This window comes from Pinus tabuliformis, chromosome 1_1, assembly GCF_031772625.1.
Source record: "Pinus tabuliformis cultivar Carrire ecotype Pingquan chromosome 1_1, CPIR1, whole genome shotgun sequence".
Lineage (NCBI taxonomy): Eukaryota > Viridiplantae > Streptophyta > Pinopsida > Pinales > Pinaceae > Pinus > Pinus tabuliformis.
This window is the reverse complement of record NC_142297.1, coordinates 566114879-566128338: the sequence shown is the minus strand read 5'-3', so window position 1 is coordinate 566128338 and position 13460 is coordinate 566114879.

Below are 13460 nucleotides of genomic sequence, written 5' to 3'. Positions count from 1 at the left end.
TCACAAAGACAAAAGAAGACACGAGACACGAATTCTAGCAGACATTCATAAAATTTTCCCTGAATTTTGTGTGAACTGTCTCTTTATCGAGTCACTTTGGACGACTTTAGCTGTTTGATGCTCAAAATATTCTATTTAAATCGAGTCATTTTGCAGAGTTTAGCTGTTTGATGCTGAAAACATTCTATTCAAGAAATGAATTCGGGCGAAAAACACTCAAAACATGTCCAAAACTGCAAAATCATAGGCACTGCACCACCATTGTCGAGTTGAAAATAGTGAAACCGGATCGGTTTCACGGCAGAAAATTTGGCTTCCAGGCTGAATTTATCGAATTCTATTAATTTAAAGAATTCTATTACTGGCTTCCTTCCTATAGTGAATGATACATTAATTTATATTCTCTATTAAGGGATTGCTATGGAGGATGACCTGAATCATAAATTAGAAATGGGAAGCGGAAGCAGAATGCGAGAAAGAGAGTTTCGGAGATTAAAAAGCAGAACCTACCATTCGCTATATGAAATCGCCATTGGGCAAAAAAAATGAAAATGAAAACAGAGGATTGAAAATGGATCAAGAATCTTCAAAACTTTGTTGAATAAATTTGGCATGGTTAATACATATCTGGTTAAAAATTCACTGCATAATTATCACAACAATAATCTAAGTATCTTGGCTCTTATTTTATGCTTCTTCAATGATGAATCTTGATATTGAGTGACTGATAGTATTATTACAGTGTTTGGTTGCATTATTCCAGTGGTGTTTTTTGAGCGTACAAGGTCTCTACATCAACCTTCTTTTTCTTTTTTTACAGTTCATCAACTTTCTTTCTCATCACATTTTGATAACTGATCTAGCTTTGGTAGACTGATATACTTGTTAAACTAGCTACAGCCAGCTTATTTCTTTAGAATCATTACAAAAGTTTGATATTAAATTATGGAAGTGAGACCTGAAATTCCAGGGGTATCACCATTTGTTTTGGAGGATCAACTATAAGTGTTTGGCTATCATTGCATGCATATGCGGGTGACTTGATTTCACTGTTAGAAATCTGATATATATATATATATATATATATATATATATATTTTTCAGAGGTCTGATATAGGTCTGATCTTGAAATTACAATGATATATTACCTTTGAATTTAGCACTAAACTTGAATCTAGATCATTAGTACTCCTTATCTTGCATTCAGTGATCATTTGAGAAGTGATTTGGTGGACTGATTGGATCATCTAGTGACTCACATCACATTGCAATTTTTCTTTAATTAGTTATTGAATTTTGGTATCTAAGGACTGATATATTCTTGGAAATAAGCTACAACAATCGGATTTCTTGACAGCAGACTAACGTTGGTATAACTTAAAGTTTGGTGCATTCATTAGTTCCTCATTGGTTTTCTCATGCATCATTGTGCCATTTTATAGACAGCAGATTGATATTTGCATTAGTATTGGAATGAGCCTCCTTTCTTATTTCTTCTCTGGTTTGGATACCGGCCTTTTCCTCTGTGGTTCTCTGCTCTCATTAGAATCTCATTGCATGGTAAAACCACTGATAGAAATCTCATTTTCTTGAGTTGTTTGTGCTTGCATCCTCTTACCATTTTCTAAATGTTGTTTCATAAAATGAACAGTGCTATAATCAACTACAACAGTTAAAGGTGTGACAGTGCTTCACTAATCTAAAAGTTTATTAATTCAAGGTGTTGCTCACATAGCTCTCTGTGGACAACTTGTTTATCTCTAGCTACTTGTGCTTGTACACTTTATATTCCATTACAACCATATAACAAAGCGAAATTCTAAATGAGTCACATGATTAAAGGTATATAGTTTTGTTGTGACTCATTGATTCATTGGAAGAGGTTTTTTGTAATCTTGTATTGCAAGTGTTACTTTCACAAATTGGATAGCAGGTTATTCAATACTCTTGATCTACATTGTCTCATTAGAGCATTTTCATTGCATTTCAGTCTTGCATTTTCTGGTTGAATAATTGGTTTAATATTAAGGGCAAAGTCTTCTTTAGAGCAAGCATCCCTGTTTCTCGAGTTATTTAGATGAGAGTTTAGGAACAACGTAGAGTATTTAAATCACAAGCATGAAACATATATTGTGCCCAGAAATGGTTCAGCCCCAAAAATACTCATTTATATCAGTCATAGTCAAAAGATACCCACTTAGAATATCTTAGAAATTTCCACAAAGAAATCTGAGTTTACTTGTTGGTTCATTGTGGTATTATAACAGTTGGTAGACAGTATATTGTAGGTGTTTCTCTTCCAAATTGTGATTAAAATAACATGCACAATACTAAGCATACATAAAAGAGATATTCGAGAACAGTTGATATACACCTTGCATTAAATTTAAAAGCGCACACACCACTGAAAGTATACAATCCAGCAATAGTATGATTTCTGAGGTTCGAAATGATGATTGCTTATCAAATTTATCAAAATTTCCATTGATGGATTTTAATGAGTAGATTGATTGCTTACTTAGCTAAGACAGATACTTTTATGGAGCATCTAAAAGCATGTTTTATTGTTTAAACTTTATGATACATCTAAATCGTACACTATGATTTTAGTTTAGTTAAATTAACTGTTATGATGTTGAGTATAATGTTACATGAGGTTTCGTGATTCAAGGATAAAGTTGTCTAAGGAGAAATGGAAAGGAGAAACTTGCAAATTTTCTAATGATGATAACTAATGATAGCTCATGTGATTATGGCCAACTTGGATCAAATGCTTAAGGTGGTTGACAGGAAGTGTCACAACAAGGGTAAGAAATCAATAAGAAGAGGCAACCTATTTTAGAACATAATGGAAGAGTTTGGTATAATCATAACTTGTTACTCTAAAGGTATCACTCTAAGGTCTATCTAAGGATGATGCACATAAAGAAGAAAATATTGACAATCAACTAATGAAGTTGAATAAGAAACATGATTGGTAATGGTCATAGTGATGATCTACATATTTTAAAAGTGTGAAGATATGAAGTTGAGAATTTTCATAATGACCAGTGATGATAAACGAGGAAGATGTCTAAAGGTTTAAATGGTAAAAAAAACAAAAATAATAGTTGAAGTATAGGAAAGAAATGTTGCTAGAAATTTTATAAGGATACCTTGAGAAGTATTGTGTACACATTGACAAAAGAAGTGAGAGTCAATTAATAGAGGTTGTACTTGACTGATTTGCACTCATTGTTTCATGAGTAGGACTTCACATAGAGAAACTTATCAAGTTTTGTTTCCATAGCGTTAAAAGAGGTTGTTTCCACATAACACCACACATTTAAATTTTTCATGGACAATGATGGTAGTAGTGTTTCCAACTGTTTCAAAAACTAAAACAAAGATACTATTTAATGAGCAAGAGTCTATTGTCCAACTTGAAGAAGGGTGAATTTACGATAAAGCAATCAAGTGGTATTGAGATAGGAACTTGACGAGATAAGAAAATATTTTTGTTAAATGATGTATGTATAAGTCAACATGGATCGACAAACCCTAATGCAAGTAAATTAAGCATGATATAAAACTAAATCATGATGATCTAGTGTTTATATGCAATTGCATATAGGGGTATTGGAATCGGTAAGCACAATAAAGAATTTCCTTGGGAAAGGAAGAATATATGACGAGAGATTAAGAATTAAGATGATGAGGCTCATGTGAAATTTAACGATGTACTTAGATGATTATACCTATGGTGTAAATGGTCAACTTCCTAGTTGAAAGAAGTGGAAATGATTATTGAAAAAGTAATTGGTATCTTGATGAAAACATAACACTAATAACATTGATGAGATAACATAGATCCTAGATGGATGTTGAATAATCTTAATTCATAGTTGAATGTTTGTAAAGTAAATGAAATTGATTTTTCTGATGAATCATGATAAGAATTCTTATAGAGTATTATTCTATATTGATGATATGCATAGGCATTATGATGTTATGTCAAGGTATATTTACATATTCATTTACTACATGATGATAGGTGTTTAATGTTGAATACTCATGATGGATATGATATGCATAACGTGGCATAAGAATTATGATGCTATAATAGGAGGTTTATTGACATGTGGTTCATTTATTATGTGAAGTCATGATATGTCTTTGATGCAAATATGTTGATGTTATAACTTATGATGGTATTTCATGAGGTGAAGCATGTGATAGTTGCGTACAAATTTATGACATGCATGAGCATGCAGTTCATTATTATTCATAATGTTGCAATTAACAATGATGAATGTTACATGATGACATGCAAGACTTGGCATGTGGATTATTTTCTATGATACTATGATGGTATAGCTAATGCATTGGTTGCATGTTGAGGTGTGATGATTCACAGGACTCCACAAATGGGCCAAGAGGGCCGGTTTATTTGATGATATTGTGCGAGCCCATACGCACGAGGGAGAATAAGTAACACCATATGGGCTGGGGACAAACTCAATCAACACTACATATGCCAGTGGTTCCTTTGTCTTGTGTATCTCTTGATGGATAGCTCTTGAAGGGCTATGGGACCATCTTGAGGAGGCCAAGTGCTTGATGTTCTAGGCTAGGTGCCTATTATTGGATTGGGATGCCAAAGTCTGGTGGGGGTGTAAGGACTTCGATGCCTGGGGCTGTGCGCCTTAGTAGTTGTGGAGGGAGTGGGCCAGCCTTGTGAGATGCCTGGAGTCATTGAGTACCGTACCGAATGCCTGCCTTGGGGCAGATGAGGTTTGAGTCAGGCGCGAGCCTTGGGGCCAGCCTTGGACTAGGATACAGACCGGGAAGGCTTATACTTGGTGCTGAAAGTGGGAAAAAGGACATAGATTCCTTGATATTTCCCGAGTGTTGTGAAACTTTCGATGCCTGCTGGTTATACTAGTTCAGCAGAGGGTGTAGGGCAAACGTGAAGTAATAAATAACTAAATAAATAAAATATTAAATAATTCAACTTAACTTCGGGACGAAGTTCCTTAAAGTGGGGAAGTATGTAATGTCCCTTAATAATAAATAATAAATAATAATAATAATAATAATAATAAATAATATAATATAATATTAAAATACAAGAAAATAAATAATAAACAATAAATATAAAAAATAATAATAGTAAATAAATAATAAATAACAATACTAAAGCTCTAAATAAATATAAAAATAAATAAAACAAGAAAGCAATAAAAATCAGTAAAGCTATCAAAAAGTAAAAACAAAAGAAATAAAACAAGAAAGCAATAAAGTTGCATGTAGACACATGGAGTGTGTGCATGTGGTTCCCCTTCCAATGTTTGCTCTATTTAATAGATGGTGAGGAAGATGAGAGGCATTCCATCATTCCATGATTCCACCATCCATTCTCTTGGGAGAATAGTGTTGTGAGACAAAGGATACCTTGGCAGTAGTACGTTGATTGAGGGCTCGGGGGTGGCCAGTTGTAGCAAGATTTTGTGCAATTGAGCCTACGGTTGGGTGGAGAGTTGCCCCTAAGACGTTGTTGCAGTTAGCAAAAGAATTCAACTAGCGTTCCAAAGGTAAGTAATCTCTCCTCACATTAATTTTGAAATGTAATGTTAACTAGTTGATAAATTGCATGCTGATTATAAATTACTTGATTAATCTAATTAATTGTGTATTGTTATTTCAGGGCTGTTACAGTGGGGCCCATTCACCCTCCCGCTCGTCACTCCCCTGCTTGATATATCATCACCGCAACAAACTATCTGACTCATTGGATGGAAGCCGCTCCTGTTAGAGACTGCACTGCGGATAAAACTACTCAATTTATCTTTGAAAATATTATTACGAGATTTAGGTTCCTGTGAAGTCTTATAAGTGATCGTGGCTCTCATTTCATTAATGAAACAATCCATGCAGGCTACTACGGAATTTCATGATACAACACCATAACAATACTCCTTATCATCCGCAATCCAATGGGACTATTGAGGATTTCAACAAAATTTTGGAGAAGGTACTTACCAAGGTTTGATTTGCAGATCAAGATGATTGGGATGAATGAGTTCCTGCTACATTGTGGGCATATAGAACTACAGTTAAGTGATTGCTTAAGTATAATGCTTTTTAATTGGTCTATGGGAAAGAAGTTGTTATTCCTGCTGAGTTTCTTGTTTCTAATATCTTCATTGCTCTTGCAACTCGAATGTTGGAGGATAAATCTATTCCTGAAAGAGTAAATGAATTATTGCAAATAGATGAGTCCTAATTTCTTTCGTATTTTCATAAAATAGTTGAGAAGGAGCGCGAGAAGGCTTGCCATGATCGCCACATCAAGAAGAAGTTATTTTTCATGGGTGACCAAGTACTAATTTATGACAACAAGTATCCCAAGCATCACGGTAAGCTCTAAATCCATTGGCTTGGTTTGTTTTATGTTGCAGAAATCAAAGATTCAGGTGTTGCATGACTTGCTCAATTAGATGGTGTGCTTTTGTCTAGATGGGTGAATGGCACTTGCCTGAAGCCCTATTTTTCTATTTCAAGTTCAAAATGAAATGTCCTATCCTTGTGAGAGAAGTAGTAGTTAGGGTAGTCGTCTCAATAAGTTTTTCGACAAGTCAGTATTTTGTATTTTCAGTCTTTTCTGCAAATTTGTTGTCTTTCATTTGTGACCCACCGCAACCCATCGTGGTCGGGGAGATTTTGTTGTATATTTTTTTTTCAAAGTCATTAATGCTTGTCTTGTCTATCAATATTTCCAATCATGTGTGTGTTAGTTACTAAATCTGTCTCCCAATTGCCGAGAAGATTTTATTCTGTTGTTAGATTTTCCATTATGTTTCTGTTGTTAGATTTTCCATTATGTCACAACATTCCTCGGTATGTGTCCAGATCATTTGTCATTAATTCAAATTAGTTCACATTTCCCACACATAATGGCTAGTTCCTCCACCCCCCCACCCACCCACATCAATTGTTCTATATCTTCATTTTCATCTTTTCCCTTTGTGCATTCTCAGTTTATGCTCTAGATCTGGTATTGTCTATCCCCGAACCTTCCTTGCCTCCCCATCCTCTTATCTGAATTGTGTACACTCGTCGTCCTGTAACCATGGTATGTCAAACTAAAGTTGTTGTCATTTTGTACCCTATCGTTGTATTCACTGCAAGGATGATCTCTTGGGAAAGTATGATAAAACCCACCTTGTTGATAATGACCTCTTTGTTCCAACCTTGTTCCCTGTGCTTTAGACTGATGTTTTTATGGAACCCAATACCCATCCTAATGTTCGATCCACCATGAAAGTCAAATCGGTCTTCCGTCCCTTATATCTCTCTACTCTCTTTCTTTTATGCGATTTACCTGTCTTTGGCACCACGAGTGAGGTTATGCGTTGTACCAAGTTCCTAATCAGTCGACTTCATGGGCGTTCTCTTTGGTTGGACTAGGAATACCCCATTCATGCAATTGAAATTCATAAAATTACAAGATTGTCTGTTGGAATATAATCCTAACATATACATTTATTTTTTAGCCTAAGTATCCTTGACTTAGTCACATGCATTAAAAATCATGTTCACACTTGGTTTTTGGTAAACTAGCTCGGTGGACCAACTTTCCCTTGTTTTTTTTCCTTTAAAGGCTTAAAGTTAATATTATGGAAATATTGGTCCAACCACTTTCATAAACCATTTATACATCTAAGTGCATGTTCACACCTAACCACACCTCATCCACTTGAGTTATTTGAGGATTGGCACCCCACATGAAGATTCCCCCTTAAATCAAGGGATTTGGTCCCCCGGACCATTTTAGCATGTTTTAAAGTTTCCTTCCTTGGGAAATGCACCCCTCCTCATGCTTTCCTCGTGGCTGATAGTTGGCATAGGTTGTCTTGAGTCATTGTTTCTATTTTAGGCCTCCCTTTAGCTTTTCTTAGCCTTTTCTAGTTTTTTACTAGTTTTTTTCCTAGTTTTCTAGATTCAGCAATTTCTATATAACCACCTCCCTTTGGGATTAGAGGTTTGGTTGCTCATGTATTACTATTGTTCATTAATTTAATACATTGATTTTATGGAGCAAATTCTTTCTCTCCTCTCTTGAATATCAGCAAATTACTTGTGTTTAATTTAACTAGAATTCTAGATCTATCGGAGTTTCTGCAGGAATTCTACATGGTATCAGAGCTAGTTCGAATCTAGTGGATTGTACACGGTTTTATTTGCAGGTATAGATCATCAGGAGGCGTAACAAGCAGCAATGGATCATCTCTCTCAGCCCACAAAACTCGTTCTAAATCCTTTCAATTACTTTGAATTGAAGACAGAGATCACTCTGTTCCTCAAAGCAAAGGGCTTTACAGGGTAACAATGGGAACGGAGAGTGAACCGACTTCTGCAGTGGAGAAGATCAAATATTTCAATAAATTAGATGAAGAAATTTGGTTGATATGCCTATCAATTTCCAGAGAACTCCTCTTTCATGTCAGTGGAGCCACTACTCCCGATGCGGTATGGACCACATTGGAAGGACTATTTGGCAAGCAGGATGAAATGAGAGTGCATCAACTAGAGAATGAACTCATATCCTTTAGTAAAACTCATTTCAACAACCTGCAAGAATACTTCACCAATTTTAAATCCCTCCTTGTTAGCTTGATGCATGTGGAGTCAAGAAAGAGGAAGATCAACTCATCCTTTCAATTCTCTCAAAATTAGGCCCTGAATATTCCATATTTGTATCATCTTTTCAAGCATCTAAATTGACTCAGGAAAAATGGAAAATGCCTCCATTGAATGACTTCATTGCAGCATTAACTCAAGAGCAAGCTAATTTAGTTCCAATGGGTGCCATCAAGTGTTCAAATAACCAAGCACTTGCGGCTACTGATGCTCCAAAGAGCAGTGGAAGAGACAAGCAAAAAGGGAAGGGTAAATTTAATGAATCGAAGAAGGAGAGACCCATACAATCTTCAGAGAGCTCTTCTTTGCCTAAGGGTAAGAAGAAGAAGGAAAGAACACTTTGCAGCTACTGTTCCAAAGGTTTTCATCCCAAAGAAAATTGCATGAGGAAAACAATCGATGAGATGGCTAAGCAATTGCAGTAGCACAATCTCACCGTGCTCGAGAATGCAAAGAAGAAGGATGATAATAGAACGGGAGATGGGAGAGGGAGAGCACGAGATGGTCATGCTTTAATGGCTATCACATCCACTCCATTAGCTTGGATCCTTGATTCAGGTGCATCAAACCATATGGCTGCATCAAAAGATGAATTTTCCTCCGTCGAAGAAAGCACCAGATCCCCAATTTACTTGGGAGATGCCACACCTGCAAAGGTGTGCGGAGAAGGAATTGTAGACCTTGAAGTGGGTTGCTTCAAAAATGTTCTTCATGTTCCCTCGATGTCCACAAATCTTCTCTCGATATATCAGATCACTCATTCCGGCTCTGGAAGGAAGGTGGAGTTCACTTCGGACTCCACAGTGATTACCGACATTTCCACGGGCTCACAGCTTGCACATGGAATTGCAGATCACGGTTCTTGTTTGTATTTCTTCTCCCACTTTGTTCCTAAATCTATTAGCACTTTATTTCTATCACAATCTAATGATATCAATAGGTTGTGCCATGAAATATTTGGCCATATAAACTATAAGTACTTGCATCATCTCAGCAAGGAAAACATGGTAGAAGGATTGCCCACTATTAAATTCACAAGTGGTGTATGTCAATGATGCATTATTGGCAAGCATCCGGAGCAAAATTTTGACAAAGGGAAGGCACAGAGAGCTTCTTCACCTCTTGGGATGATTCATAGTGACATCACGGGCCCATTTCCACAACCTTCAATCAGTAAGGGTCGATGTGTACTCACCTTCATAGATGATTTCTCTCGCTTTACTTGGGTATTTTTTCTGAAATTAAAGTCGGAAGTATTTGAATGCCTTATAGAATTTAAAGCACTTGTTGAGAACGAGTCTAGGTGTAAGATTAAGATGCTTCGTACTAATAATGGGGGAGTATTTCAACAAAGATGTGCAGCAACTTTGTATTGATGCAGGTATACAACTACAACCCATAGTGCCATATACACCACAGCAGAATGGTGTCGCGGAGAGGAAAAATCGGTCGTTAAAGAGATGGAAAATTGTATGCTACAGTCCAAATCATTAGCTCCTAAGCGATGGGCTGAAGCTATTAATTTTGTAGCATACCTTTAGAACCGCATTCCTCACAAAGCACTCAAAGGCACCTCTCCATTTGAATGTTGGACCGGTAAGAAACCGAAAGTGTCGCACTTTCACATTTTTGGTTCACAAGCATGGGCTCACATTCCGACAAATAAGAGGAAGGCTTTGGAGCCTCAAAGTGTTGAATGTATCTTTTTTGGATATCCTAACAGTGTCAAAGGATATATATTTCTGGACTCTCACACTGAAAAGTTCCTTGTAGCTCGAAGTGTGAAGTTTGAAGAAGAATCACTGCATGATTTTTCAGCAGACCCTGCCGAGGAACCGCTTGTTGCCACTGATGAGGAGGAGTCTGAAACTTCTTCGAGAACTTCAGAGCAGCCATCAGAGAAGTCTCTTGGGTCTGATTCAGAGGATGAGGAGCAAGTCATGGTTGCTCCAACTCAGCTGCCAACTTGGGTAGAGAAAACCCTGCAATATGTGGGTGAACTAGTCGGTGATCCTGCAGATGCGAGAAGGACTAGATCACATTTTTTTGGGGCTCCTCAAGCCCTAGCTGCCATTGAACCATTTCTTCCCATACATTGCTATATGACACTTTGTTCAGATCTACATTCACACTCTGAGGCTACTGGAAACCCACTTTGGGAGGCTGCCATGGATGAAGAGTACTCTGCTCTCATGGAAAACAACACATGGGACTTGGTTCCACTTCTGAAAGGAAGAAAGCTTGTTCGATGCCGATGGATCTATCGAACAAAGATTGCTGCAAATGGTGAGATCATCAAGTACAAAGCTCTACTTGTTGCAAAAGGATACTCACAAGTACATGGCATAGACTACATAAAGACATTTGCACCTGTTGCAAAAATGGACTCCATTCGACTAGTTTTAGCCATTGCTGCTTCTCACAAATGGGAAGTTCATCACATGGATGTAAAGAGTGCATTTATTCATGGAGATCTCAAGGAGGAGATATATATGGAGCATCCATTGGGACACATTCAGAACTCTTCCCTTGTTTGCAAATTAAAGAAATCTTTGTATGGCATAAAATAGGCTCCCAGAGCCTGGTATGCAAAGATGGATTCTTTCCTGCTTTCCATTGGATTCATTTGATGAAAATCTGATCTGAATGTTTATTTGATACAACATGATGATTCCATTTTGCTGATAGTACTTTATGTAGATGATTTACTGATAAAAAGGAACCTTACCTCAGCTATTAATTCGGCAAAATCAACATTGCACGATCGATTTTCCATGATAGATTTGGGACTGTTGCACTACTTTCTTGGTCTTGAAGTTTCTCAGTCTACTTCAGGGATCAAGATGGCACAATCTAAGTATGCATCAGATCTACTTGTCCACTTTCAGATGACAGAATGCAAGCCAGTAGCATCTCCCTTTCTTTTGGGGATCAGATTTGAGGATGCAGGTACTACACCTTTGGTGGACAGTACACTGTATCCACAGTTGGTTGGGAGTTTTTTGTATCTTACTCACACCTGACCTGATATATCTTTTGCAGTAGGAGTTTGTTCCAGATATATACAGGAGCCCCATAAGCTTCACTGGAAAGTTGCAAAGAGAATCCCTAGATATGAGAAAGGTACTTCCAGTTTTGGTATCTTTTATGCTGCAAATTTCCCACTTTCACTGATTGGGTATACATATTCTGATTGGGTTGGTGATGGTACAGACCGCAAGTCCACCTCTGGTTATGTTTTTAGCTTTGGTTTAGGGCCTTTTTGCTGGTCTAGCAAGAAGAAATCCACAATTGCTTTATCTACAGTCAAGGCAGAGTATAGAGGTGCAGTGAATGCAGCTACACACATTGCTTGGTTACAGGGGCTTCTCTCCGAGTTTGGTATTTAATATCCACTTCTGACTGTCATACTTTGTGACAATCAGGGGTCCATTCAGATATCGATCAATCCAGTTCAGAGGCAGAGGATCAAGCACATCAAGATTCACATGCATTACATCCGCGAGCTGATCCATGATCGAGTCATATCATTGTAGTACTGCCCCACTAAGCAGGAGGTTGCAAACATCTTCACCAAGTCTTTCACTGAAAAGAAATTTTTAGAACTGAGAGCTATGCTAGGAGTGGTGAAGACAGCTGATTAGGCCCTTCTGGCCACTTAGCCCTTTTTTCCTCTTTTGGGGGGGGTTTCCCACGAGGTTTTCCCTCTTTCTTCATTTTATGAGGATCTTTTATTTATTGTACATGAGTACCTAACATGGAATCTTGGCCGAGACTCAGTTTAGATAAGTGAGTTAGGATGAGGAGGGGTGTTGGAATATAATCCTAACATATACATTTATTTTTTAGCCTAAGTATCCTTGACTTAGCCACATGCACTAAAATTCATGTTCACACTTGGTTTTTGGTAAACTAGCTCGATGGACCAACTTTCAGTTGTTTTTTTGCCTTTCAAGGCTTAATATTATGGAAATATTGGTCCAACCACTTTCCTAAACCATTTAGACATTTAAGTGCATGTTCACACCTAACCACACCTCATCCACTTGAGTTATTTGAGGATTGGCGCCCCACATGAAGATTCCCCCTTAAATCAAGAGATTTGGTCCATCGGACCACTTTAGCATGTTTTAAAGTTGCCTTCCTTGGGAAATGCACCCCTCCTCATGCTTTCCTCGTGTTTGATATTTGGCATAGGTTGTATTGAGTCATTGTTGCTATTTTGGGCTTCCCTTTAGCTTTTCTTAGCCTTTTCTAGTTTTTTACTAGTTTTTTTCCTAGTTTTCTAGATTCGGCAATTTCTATATAACCACCTCCCTTTGGGATTAGAGGTTTGGTTGCTCATGTATTACTATTGTTCTTTAATTTAATACATTGATTTTATGGAGCAAATTCTTTCTCTTCTCTCTTGAATATCAGCAAATTACTTGTGTTTAATTTAACTAGAATTCTAGATCTATCGGAGTTTCTGCGAGAATTCTACATTGTCCACTTATGGATCCGATGTTAGTTCTTCTTTTCAGAAAGCCACTAAATGGGGCAAGAAGGCAGATGAGGAAACTTGTATAAGAGATATGGAACCACTAGGAAAGGGTGAGGAGCTATCCTTGATATGATCAATAGCATGTCGGTTCGTGTTACTAGTACAATTATTGCCACCAAACTCACGCGAAACTATACCAGAGGAGAATGTTCATTGGATTTTATCTCATTTGTAGAAAACTGTGTCTAAGGTGATCAATGGAATTGGTGCAACTATCTCCTTCATGAATTATTTG